Here is a 13,445-nt window from a genome sequence, read left to right on the forward strand (position 1 = left end):
TTACGATGGAAATAGATCGGTTTTAGAAATTTAGCAGAAGACAGAAAACAGATAAAGATCGTATTTCGTCAGACAGCGGCACTGTCAATTATTGTCTCAAGAGTCACAAACAATCGTACGCTTCAACTGATAAAATTTATGGAATTAATTTAATTTAAATAGCATGGATTAATTAACATCAGTAAGGCTACATTCTTAAATATTAGATTGAAGGTAAGGTTAAATTAGGTTATGTAACACCTACTTTGCAAGTAAAACGTTAAATGCACTTACCTTTCATAAGTTTGATTTTGGTTTTATCTTGATCGGCCAACTTTCTAGAATTCTTCATTATTTTCAATGTTCTAGATGAAAACATGACAACAAAACAATATTAATTATTGTATTAATCAATTAAAAACGTACGGTACTCTAGAGAAACACAAGAGTAGGCCTAAACAGAATGAACAACTGCTTTAGCAGACAAAAACAGCTGCTGTAACTGTGAGACATCTTAGTACTCTGATAAAAAGCACAGAGGAATATGAGGGCAGCACTTAGACAACTCAGATATCCCACTGTTTAACTGAAATATAATGAAGTGTCTCAGTGATGCTGTGAGGTATGGAGGGCTTAGCTTAGAAACTGTCCGCTTGTAGACGGTAAATTATAATTCAAAATTTGACCAGAATGGCGCTTCTGTCGGACGGGATATCATATGATCGTTCAGTTCAGTCCGTCTTATTTGAATATGCAGTATTAAAAAATTTTAAACGACTAGTGTCGTCGCTTTATTTAAAATTTACACTCATGCGATAGTAACGCCTCCCTAACGTAAAGAATTTGATGGACACTTTCTGTAGCACAGAGATGGTTCTCCTTACCTCTACCCTCCATAGCTCTGAGGTAGCGAAATGCCGCATTGGCATCTGCGGGCTGCCAACCAGTGCTGCCAAATTGTTAACTAACAATTTTTTTCCATAAAATGAAGTTCCTAATGAATTTTCACAATGCAAAACATGTTTTTTGGCATTGAGTAAATACATGTTTGGAAAAGTCTATTTTTCGCAGTTTAGATCAATGCATTTTTGCTTGTGGTGTACCATCTTCTTTATGCCCGAGTCGTATAAGTCTGTTACCGTGTCGCGAAGATAGCTTAAAACCTCTTTTTCTAGCTCTTCATCGGTCGTGTAATCCGCCCTCTTTTAATTCACGGAAGTTATGGTAATCATTGGAGGTCAAGTCTGGCCTGTAAGGTTATTCCATCCAAATCAGTTGGGACACGGGCGGTGTGCGGACGCGCGTTGTTCTGATGGAGACACACTGCATTTGTGAGCATGCCTCATCTCTTGTTTTGAATAGAGAACTGAAGGCCCTTCAGCATCTGACATAGTGTTCTTATCGTAGGCAGGAATTCGCACAACAACAACAATCCTTTCCTTTTCCAAAAGACACTCGCCATAACCTCGCCGGCAGACATAATTTGCTTAAACTTCTTCGGCTTCGGCGAGCTTGGATGTTTTCACTGGATTGTTTTTTTGTTTCCGGTGTCAGATAGTGGACCCAGATCTCGTTTCCAGTGACAACAGAGTCTAAACATCGGTTTCGTAGATATAAAGAAATTCCACAAGTTGCTGTTGGTTCATCATTTTTGGAACTCACCTTGCACAAATCTTGGCATATCCTAAGCAGTATCTAAGATGTTATGAAAGCAGAATATGCTAACATTAGGGATTATCTAGCTGAGATCCCTTCGGTCTCTCAGGATGGCTTCTTACTCTTTCGCATCGGAACATTATAGCCGGTCAGAGCGTTGTTTGTCATGGACGTCTATACGTCCGTCCTTAAATTCTCTGCACTCTTTGTAAACATGTTGGGAGTGTATGTTAAAATAAGGAACGTTTTTGCAAACAAAAACGACTGCTCACAAGGGTGGTAACTGGGATACAGGGAGCCAAGATATACGCCTGTCTCGCTAAATCTCGCCTAACAGCTTTCCTAGCGTCCGCAGCTCCTTGGTAATCTTATTTTATGGATTGCAAGTTTAGCAAGTTAACTGGTACTAATGGTGGGTCCACACAATATAGACTTACATAAAATTCTATAGAATTTTGTATGTACAAACTAGACAGTACAGACAAATGTCGGAGCGATCCAAAAGTCGGAGTGTGCATGTAAGTCTGTGTATTTATCGTAGCTAAGAAATTTAAATTGTATTTTCGAACTAAAAATCTGTACAGATATTCTATCCAAATGTAAATGTAAAATTTTTTACTCCGACTCCATAGTCTGTACAGATATCTGTACAAACAAAGATCTGTATCGTATGGACTTATCATAAGTTAATGTATAGAATTTGATTTAATTGTATTTTATCACTAAAAACATTTATTTGAATATTTATCACCCAAAGGTAGAAAATATAGACTTAAAAAATTATTTTGTAGTAGAATTATGTTAGAAAAATTCCTTCAAGGAAATTTATTATTCCATAGTTTTATTAACTAACTTGAGTTGAGGTAGAAAAGTTGTTCATTATTAAGAAAAATACAGTGCCTAGTTGGTTAGAACTAAGTCTCAATCTATTTAAAAATAAGATAATGTGAGGTTAACTGCTGTACATACGAAATGGAAAAATATTTTCCTTACTTTTATTTAACGGTCGTATCTATCTACTTATTCAAAAATTAAAATCAATTGTCTTATTCCCGTAGTTTTATAGTTCTCGCGACGAAACACTGAACGCAAAAATGTAGACGCGTGATTATCAAACTGTGCTCACGTGAAAAACATGGTTCGTAGTTTTTTAGCAAAAATTTCAATGCAAATTCCAAATTTAATAAACTCTAGTTACATTTATAAACTTGCTGGTATTTGTTTTCGATGTAAATTTGCTTTATAAAATCGTTAGATTTTAAGGGGTGTGTATCATGTAAGGTTTTGTAAACTAAAATTTGTACATCTGCAAAATATTGTTTTAGGTATATATACATATATATATATATATATATATATATATATATATATATATATATATATATATATATATATATATATATATATATTGTTATGGTATTAATGTGTGTAATGTTTATTTTTATAAATTTTATTTTAAATAAAATCAGATTTTAATTTGGGCGCCATTAATAATTATTTGAATTTCTTTATTTTATTATGTTATTATTATTTTTTTTTATTCTCAGGGTATTATATTGTGAGGTCAAATTAAAAAATTTTATTGCGATAAATTGTTATGGTTATAAGGTCAGATTATAATAGTTTTAAGACCGGGTCTGTTCTTTATAATGAATAAAATATTCAAAATATACAATTTCTTAACTAGCTATTACAATTATTTTATTTTACAAACATTCATTCATTCATTCATACTCATAATTACATTCATAAAACTAAATTATATGGAAATGTGAACTCAAATATTATATACTAAAAGAAATACTTAAACTTAATAGAACAGTACCTTAAGTGTTTGTTATGTTGTATTTTTTAATTTTTTTTTTTTTTAATTGGAAATTGTTACGGCCTTGCAGAATAAACAGATACTCCGCTGTAGTTCCACTCCTGTTCTTTTCCTTTCACAACTTCTTTATCTTGGAAATTGTCCCTTTGTGAGTATTCTCACTTATTTCACTTTATTTAATTGTTTTCACTAATTTCTTATTACTACACTTATACAATTATTAATTATCAATCCTTTGAATATTTTATGCCTTTTTTATCAAGATTTTAATTTTTTTTTAAATTTCAATTAAATTATTTTACTCTTTTTTCTCTTGCCAAAAAAAATTTTTTTTCGTTGTTGATTTTTTTCTTCCTTCCTTTTCTTTTAAACAAACTTTTTTTTTTCTTTTAACCAATGATATTTATTTTAAAAGTTAGTTACTAAATTGTCATTTCTAAATTTTTAAATTATTGTGACTTTATTCAAATAATATTATTCTATAATTTCTTTGTTGTATTTATTTCATTCCTATGTTATTAATTTTATCATTGCAGTTGTCAAAATTTTTAAATTTTATCATTTATAACCTTAAAATTTATGTTGGTATGTCACACAAATTTTTGAAGTTGGTGCTCCTGTTTTTATCTGTCAATTTATGGATTAAATTCTTTGATTATACAGGATTTGTCAAAATTAAATAATAATTTAGAATATAGTGTTGGCCAAAACTTAATATAAAGAATGTTATTTATTTTATTGTGATAAACTGCTCTAAGTGACCGAATAACAGAACTGAACTTATTGCTTTATTTATATCTTATTATTATTTAATAATTTATTTTGAATATATTCATACCATAACAATATATATATATATATATATATATATATATATATATATATATATATATATATATATATATATATAAATTATTGTTAGATGTTAATATCACTGTCACTTGTATAAAATCCATTAGCTAAATTCATTAAAAATGATATATAAAATAGAAATAGTTTTATTTCCTCTTAGAGACTTCGTACTGCCTCAATCGATAAATAAAAGACCTAAACTTTTGTATGAAATAAACTTAAAACAAACAAAAGGAATCAATTTTCATTAAAACAAATAAAATGCTCCATATGAATGAAGTTTTATTATTATTTTCTATTAATTACACATGATGTTGATAACTTACAAAACAATTTAAAGCTTTCAGATAAACTGTATGTTCTGTTTTGTTTTGTGGTGCGTAAATAAACAAAGATGACGATTTCCCGACATATAATTGTCCATGCGAGAAACAGGGAAGCTCCAAGTTCTTCTTCTTCTTTTTCCTCTTTCAATAGGACCAGACCAAGTAACATTTTAAATTCCATTTAAAACCATTTTATCTTAAAACGTAATACAGTGCTTTAAAAACTGAAGGATAAAGCTTATTGGTTGTCGGCAGCAATGTGGTTCTAAAAGTGTAAATGCTCTACTGCCTTGTTTCAACATTTCAGTTTTGTAGAGTAGTTAAGAACTAGGGAGCTTTGATATGGTTGCACCAACAGGCAGACAACATTTACAAACGTAATGACAAACCTTTTTTAAAGCTTTATTCTGATAAAGCTATTTAGCTTTATGAAATCTGTTTATACTTCTATGACTCATTGGTTTGCATTTTTTTGGAACTTCTTAAAGTTGGTTTAAAACTGATAGTAATCAAATAACATCTTCTTTCAGACTTCTTAAAACGAGAAGCAAACTTAGGTTGTTGTGTAAGAAAATGTCGACCAAAGTGGTTAAAAGTGAAAAAAGCCGGAAATTTTTAAAAGAAAGGATAAAAAAAACTTATTTTTAAAAGATATGAAACTTTTAATGCAGTCATAAGTAGTTATTGCATACCCATAGGAATATTATTAGCTTTATTCCATTTTAGCCATTTTTTCTGAAGATTATGTAGCGGCCATTTTGTAGTAATATTGTCATTTGAAACTTTCATGCCGTCTGTCTTAATAATTTCTAAGGTTATAATTATTTTTTTATAAATGTTTTACTTCTATTATTATGCTGTTTAGTTGAAATATACAAGTTGAATTTTAAAAGACTATTTTTATTTTCAATTGAGCAAACTTCAATAAATCGATGGTGCGTGCAATATACACTCGTATTTTATACGTTTTTTACAGTAAACTTGCCTTCGTTGGAAATTTTTCTTTGGATTTCCGATTAATAATATACTCTATCTATAAAATATTTTGTTTATATCAAATCTTCAATCAGCCATAATGAAGTTTTCAGCGACATACAAATCGGAAGTCATTTCATAGCATCCATAGAAACATTTTGTTTCAACAGATACTAATCCTGTGTCATTTTAGTAATTTTGATTACTGTAAAGAAATTTTTCTAGGAATTAAGTCCCAAGAGTAAGTGCTTTAAAGAGGTTTTAATATCATGTTTTATCATTGCTGTTACGTTGCTGTAATAGCTTTCTTTTAAATGCTTCTAAGCTGTAACATTGACTTAAGTTAAGCTGTGACAGGTGGGCCCTTCCTGCTTTAAGAATGTTGTAAGATTACTTCATGGCAGTTGTTACAGCCTATACGCTTTATTAAGAGAATTTATATCTAGCTTTGTAAGTGATTTTAAACCTTTCTTAAAGTCAAAAATGTTACTTGGGCAGGTCCTGTTCAATCCTGTACGTTTGGCCCTCTTCCTGGATCTTCCTTAGAAGCTAAACTCCAGCTATCGAACCATCTCTTTGGTGGTTTGCCTACAGGTCTGCGTGTGTTAGGTCTTTGAGTTTTAGCCCACTTTGCTCATCTGTCTTTTGGCATCCTTTCTACGTGATCACTTCAGAATCTTTTTCGTTCCCTGACCTACCTCACCACATCCTGTACGCCCAATTCTTCTCTTATAACATCACTCCTTATTCGGTTCCCGAGGGTGACTCCCTTGTTGGTTCGCAGTATTTTCATCTCTGTGGTTCTCATTATTCTTTTTGTTGTTGAGGTCTCGGCACTAGTTTCCGAGGCATATGTGAGAATAGGTCTCACACACGTTTTATAGATTCTGTCTTGCTCATCGCTTTGTTTCTCCACACTATATCTCTCAGACAGCCGCTGGCTTTTGATGCGTTCATCGCTTGTGTTCGTCCCAGATAATTGAATCCTGTATTATCCTGCTGTATTATTCCGCTATCGACTGCCAATTTGCATCTAATAGAATTTTTTGATATTACCATTACCATTACTATTATTTGTTGACTGAGATGCTCATGTTAAATTTTTCGGCAGAAATTTTCATTTTATATAGTAAACGTTGTAAGTCGTCTTCATTTTATGCTACGGCAATACCATCGTCTGCATAAAACAATACTTTTAGGGAGCGTTGACCCATTCTCTATCCTGCATTGACCTTGTTGACTTCCTCCATAATTTGATCCATTATGATGTTGAATAGGGTTGGGCTAAGACTGTCTCCCTGCCGAACACCAGTATTTATTTGAATTTCTTCAGAGAGTCCTACCTCAGTTCTAATTCTTGTTCTGGCCGGTATAAAGTTCTTTGATGACTCGTTGATACTTATAGTCTATGTTGATTTTCTCAAGACTCATAATCACGTCTCCCAGTCGTATTTTATCAAATGCTTTGGTGAAGTCAACTAAACAGACAAACATGGGTTTATTGAATTCTAACGACTTTTCCACCAACTGACGAACTATGAATATTGCGTCCACTGTTGATCTATTAGACCTGAATACTTGTTGTTCTTCAGAAGTTGGTACCTTATTCCTTATTCTATTTGCCAATATCTTAGTAAAAAGTTTAAGAACCGAAGAGCGCAAAGTTATATTCCTAAAATTATTCGGATCTCTTTTTTCTCCTTTTTTGTATATTGGTAGGGATATACTCGATTTCCATTCATCTGGGATAGTGCCAGAGGTTATGATCTTCTGTAACAGTCGCGTGAGTTCTTTTTGTAACTCTGTTTCTCCGTACTTAATAAGTTCATTGTTTATATTATCAATGCCAGGCGTCTTCCGGTTCTTCAGTTTTTTTGTTGTCTTCTGAACTTCCTCCATCGTTATTTCGGGTTCATTGTTGTCATCATTTGGCGTGATTTCAATAGTCGATGCATTGTTATTGGGCGTACCATACATGTTTTCGAAATATCTAATCCATGTCTACTGTGTTCACCTGTCCTTCCTCCGTCACCTGTTTCCTTCTGTTTCGAAGCATATTCCACATCTTCCTCTGGCCACCATAGATCTTCCTCCATTTCGACCGAGAATTTTTCCCAGTACTCCTTTTTTAATTGTTTTATCCTGTTGTTTATTTGGTTTCTAACTATTTTATAGTTCTGTTATTCGGCTGGGCTTCTGTCGTAGATATATTTGATGTACGCTTTTTTCTTTTCTTTCTTAACTTAGCTGGTGAACCAAGGTTTTGTTTTCCCTTTAACATTAATATTCACCTTTCTTATTCTTATTACGGCTTCCTCTGCACTTTACACTATATTATCTTTAATTTTTTTCCAGACTAATTCTACGTCATCGTTTTCTGATATATGGTCTTCTCTAATTTTTTCATTAAGTCTCTGTTCGTATAATCCTCTTGTGCTATCATCTGTCAGCGATTCTATGTTGAACTTAGTGATGTAGATGGGTTCTTTTTTGTTATTAATTTTGTCAGGCGGCTGACTATTAGTTATACCTACTAATAGTTTTAAGAGTAAAATTATACTTCAGAGTGTGATCTTTACGAACATGATATATATGGAACAAAATCGTAAAATTGTAGTACCCAGTAGTCGGTGTATTGTTATTTCTTTAGTTAATATGATGTATGGAGCTGACCTCTGGGCACAGCTCAAGATGGACACAGTTACTTATAGGTCATATTAACCCCATTATACTGAATGTACTGTTTACACCGCCACTACATCAACACTCACAATTACACCGTCTGACGCTACGTTATCGTCTTTAGATACTAAAGGTAAACTGTAAAGTGAAGTAAAGTTAATCTTCAGTCTCTGTGTAATTGTGAGTGTTGGTGTAGTGATTCGGTTCCAGAAATTTTGGTTTTAGAAATTCCAACTTAGTTGTGATAATCACATTGTAACAACTTGGAAAGAGATATTTTGGAAGTGGATTTATGTAAAAATGGCCATATTTTATCCAGTCGAGAGTTGCTCTGAAAGAGCTAACAGGCGCCAAAGTCCGTTTTTTTAGGATTCCCAAAAGTTTACAAAATGGAAAACAATTTTAAGTGATTTCTTTTCAAATAATGCGAGAATTCAATTTGTATCAGGTAAACAGATTTATAAAAATAATGTTTTTTTATATAAAATTTGGTACTTCGGTAGAAAGTGTTCTAAGATTGCAAAGAAGACAGAAGACCAAATTGAGGGTTCTGTATATTTGTAATCTAAGCAAAACTTTCTTGTATAAAGATATGTTCCATTCAGTTAACTTAAAATATACATTGAAAACCTGTTTAAACAATTATAATATAGATCCATATATTATTTGTTACATCTAAAGCCGTCAAAAAACATCATTACTAACTGCAGCTAATTTTTAAAAAAATATCTCACATTACCAAAAACAACGAAGTAGTTGTTTTCCATTTTCTTGACAAACACAACTTGCACAAATCCAGCTTTATTGTGGTAATAGTCACTTAAAGCCATAACGTGGTAATTTCCAAAATAAAACGCACTCAACACTATATATTTGAACAACAATAAAAACTTTATGATAAAATTATATTTATTTGCCCCAAAAAACGCACAAAAATGTCAAAATCACTTGATTTGGAATAACCTTTAATACAGCGCGGTTATAAAATTAGGTTACTTTTTGTATTCGTTTTTTAAAACGTGTAACATGTTTTTTTTTAAATCAGACCATCTGTAATACGAAGTTATTACTTTATAATTCGTTAATCCTCAATAATTATGAGTCAGGGACAGATTGAATGAATCAGCGTTTGTATAAAAGAAACACATATTAATTTAAACTTTTATTTTACTTATTATACAAGAAACAAAATTTATACATATATATATATATATATATATATATATATATATATATATATATATATATATTCAATATTAACAATATCATTCTTGATATTTCTGTCCTTCTTATGTAGTATGAAATTACGGTAATTTTATACTTTCCCCTCGTTTTTTGACTCTAGAAAATCGGACACTCATCTGATGTCAATGGTTTTTTTTTAATTTTTCGTTTTTACGGCAAATTTACGAAAAAAATTATGGGAATAAAAAAAAATGAAAACTTTTATTGGTTTCGGGGCTTTAAATGTTAATGAAAATGCACTGATTCACGTATAATTGTTGATAACTTTTTTGCAAATAATCAAATAAAGTCTTTATATTTTTTTTCATAGTCTACACAATAAAACGAACAAATTAAAAAAAAATTATACAAAAATGTCAATTTATCACATTTTTATAATTAAAAATATTAACAATACCTTTTTTATTAAGTAATCTTTAAAGTTATTTGAACAAAAACATTCTTAAAATCACTTATTGTAATCAAGTGTAAAATACTAAAAGTTAACTTCGAAAAATTAAAACTTTTCACCATTAAAAAATGGGTTAGGTTAAGTTAGCTTAACCTAAACTAACCAATATAAGTTTTCATTTTTTTTTATTTCCATATTTTTTTATAAATCCGCCATATAAACGAATATTTTAAAAAAAAAATCATCGAAAGTGGATCATTTCTCGATTTTCTAGAGCCAAAAAACGAGGGGACCACGTATAAAATTACCGAAATTACGAATAGTGTTGTAGACTGTGGACTCAAAATTAAACCGTCTAAGAGTTTTTTTAAATTACCAACCAAAGGATCGAAATTTTGGCAATTTAAAAATCATTCGTAATTGGATATTAACAATTTCAAAATGAGGTTTGCTGCAATTAATAGAGAAAGAGCTTTACTTTGATAAACATTGATAAACAAAATATTTAATATTTTATTTACATATTCTTTTAACGTTTGAACTAAAAAATTATCTAAGACTATATTTTGATATTTTGTATAAGTCATTGGTCAATAGACAAGTTGGAATTTTAGCTAATACTCCAAGACAATAGGCAGTTGGCTGATGGCATGCCACGCATGACTATTCTCCCGGAGCATTAGCTAAATGCCGGACAATAGATTGTTCATTGAAAAATGACCAAGCCTTTGTCTATTCTCCTGGGACTTTAGCTAAAATTTGGATAATAAAATATCTATTGAAAAAGGCCAAATTGATAACAGACTATTAGGTTTACAGAATAAGATAAAAAAATAGGATAAAAGAATTCTTATTTATTTATTTTTGCATTTCAATCAATCATTTATTGCACCACGTAGAGGCTTGGTGACATTGTGATGTACATTTTATTTTATTTTTAAAACAAGAACACCAGTTTGTTCCACATTTTTTACTTAACCTAACCTAATCTAACCTAACCAGTCTGAGCATGAGCTTCTAAAGTTTTCTCATAATAATATTCTACAAGTACACAGTAAATAACAGCATCTGTTTGTTTTTTTTTCTTTTTACGATTACGTGACATTCATAGCTATTCACATAGTGATAGTAAGTATTGTAATCTTTATGTCCAGCTTCTTCTTTTTCTGCAGGACCAGCGAGTAAAATTTGCTTTACTTTACCTAACTGTTCTTTATCCCATATACCGCGATTACCTTTCTGACTATTAAACAATTTGGCCTTTTTCAATAGATATTCATTATCCGAATTTTAGTCCCAGGAGAATAGACAAACGCTTGGTCATTTTTCGACGAATAATTTATTGTTCGGCATTTAGCTAATATTCCGGAAGAATAGGCAGCAGTGGCACGCCAACTGCCTATTGTCCTGGGATATTAGCTAAAATCCCAACTTGTCTATTGACCTACGATATATATACATTGTTGTTCTTTGTTCCGCAGAATCTCGAAAAAACTAAGACTACTAAGAAAACTACACAGTGTAGAAAATTATATTATAATAAATTATATCACAGAAAAATTGGTTAATAACGGGTGGGCAATTAAAGACTATCGTCGATCATATTTTAGTAACGGATTGTATTACAGCTTCAGGAAAAAAATTATAACAAAAGTAGCCTCTTCAAATAAGAGATGGGGGAGAGTGGGAGCCTTGTTATGAAGAAATGCTTATAAGTCCGGCTCTGCACAGCTCATTTTTATAAACTTGATGTTGTTTCAAAGAGCTTGTGGACAGTAATACAAAATAAATAGATTCTAAGCAATTTAATTAGCAGCTCGAGATATCTTAAGAAATGTTAAGCTGAAATATAATACGCTCCTAAGATATTGCCGTCTTTAGAATAAATAAAATAAAAAAGAGTCTGATGATTCACTGTTTATAATATACTCAATCCGGGTTGTTACTGCGCGAAACTGTTTCGCGAAAATGTCTTCGGTCCACTGGACGAAACGTTTGGGTTTCCAGGCGAAAAAAGTGTAAGCCGTCAGGAGCAGAGGATCTTTCGTTCCTGTAGGAGCCCACCAATGTTTTAAACAGCGACAGGCTGCTACATTTCCTTCCAATCATCCTCTCTTTTCATTCTCTTATGATGAGCCTTATCGTTGGCATCCCTTAAAAATTGGTACATTTGGTAAAGTTGAATGAGGCGTATGCTGCTCTCCCGGTCCATTTTTTGGCGCACTTTGGCGATACACATGGTGGCCGTATATACTTTGAAAAATACGGAAGGCGAAACATTTTGATGCGCGATCAAAAACCGACTGGCGTTGGCTGACATACTCGCGAAACAAGTTTCAGGGTAAGTATGAAGACGAGACTCGTTTCGCGAACCGGTTTCGCGCAGTGACAACCCGGTTTTTAGGATATGACACATATACAACATAATTTTTATACTTTTGTACTATACACAGTATGTCGCATTGTTATTTAAAGGAATACACGATTTTTGAAACTAGATCGATAGGCCGATTCATAAACTTAACTTTTCGTTTACCGTTGCCGTTCGTGGGTGTCGTTTGCCGTTTGACGTTTGACGTCTGTTAACCCTATTCATAAACTTAACGTTGCTGCCGTTAACCTAAAAATTTTGTTATTCTTTTTGACGTGACTACTGCTTTTTGTTTTCGTTTTATTTTTGTGTTTTTGTTACCAAAATACCATCATAAACAAACAAACTGAAAGAGAAGCAATCTAAATTACACGCTCTAACGTCATACGTCAAAATCATGTGACGAATGCAAACGGATGCGATTGGCTCTTTTTTACGAAAGTTGCTACGAACGGCCGACGAGAAAAAATAAAATTTATTTATGCTGAAAGTCGGCAACGGTAGGCCAATCGGTAAACGGCAACTACGAATAGTCTTATGCATTTCAATATTTTTAATTTTGAAACAGCAAACGTCAACGGTAACGGCAAACAGAAAGTCAAGTTTATGAATCGGCCTAAAGAATTCTTTTTGAAATACTAAAACCTCCCAAATACTCTATAGACCCTTCGTGGTGAATTTCATGAAGATTTATTTGTATTTATAAAAAGAATAATTTTATAGAGTGTGTTTCCTTGGTTTAAATTACTTAACATTAAATTTGGAGCAAAAGAAAACTGTAGGAAGCCTATGAATAAAGAGGGTGAAAATAAGAATACTTAAGATACGTCTTCTCCTAGTCAGAGTAGGGTATTTTTATTGGGTCAGTTCATTATCTATCCATCAGTGTGTAATGTCTAACTAGATCCCCAAATTTAACGTTGTTTAATTACTTTCTTTGAGGATACTGAACCTATTTACTGCTGCCTCTACACCAACACTCATAATTACACGAACTGACTCGCATTTCGATAACCAAGTTATCGTCTTCAGAAACTGTAAGTAAAATAAATGTTTCCCTTCGATCTGACTTGGCCCCTTGTGACTTTTTCTTATTTCCACGCATGATGGATACAAAACATGGGAAATAGAGAAAAATTTGAA

This window comes from Diorhabda sublineata, chromosome 2, assembly GCF_026230105.1.
Source record: "Diorhabda sublineata isolate icDioSubl1.1 chromosome 2, icDioSubl1.1, whole genome shotgun sequence".
In the NCBI taxonomy this organism is placed as follows: Eukaryota; Metazoa; Arthropoda; class Insecta; order Coleoptera; family Chrysomelidae; genus Diorhabda; species Diorhabda sublineata.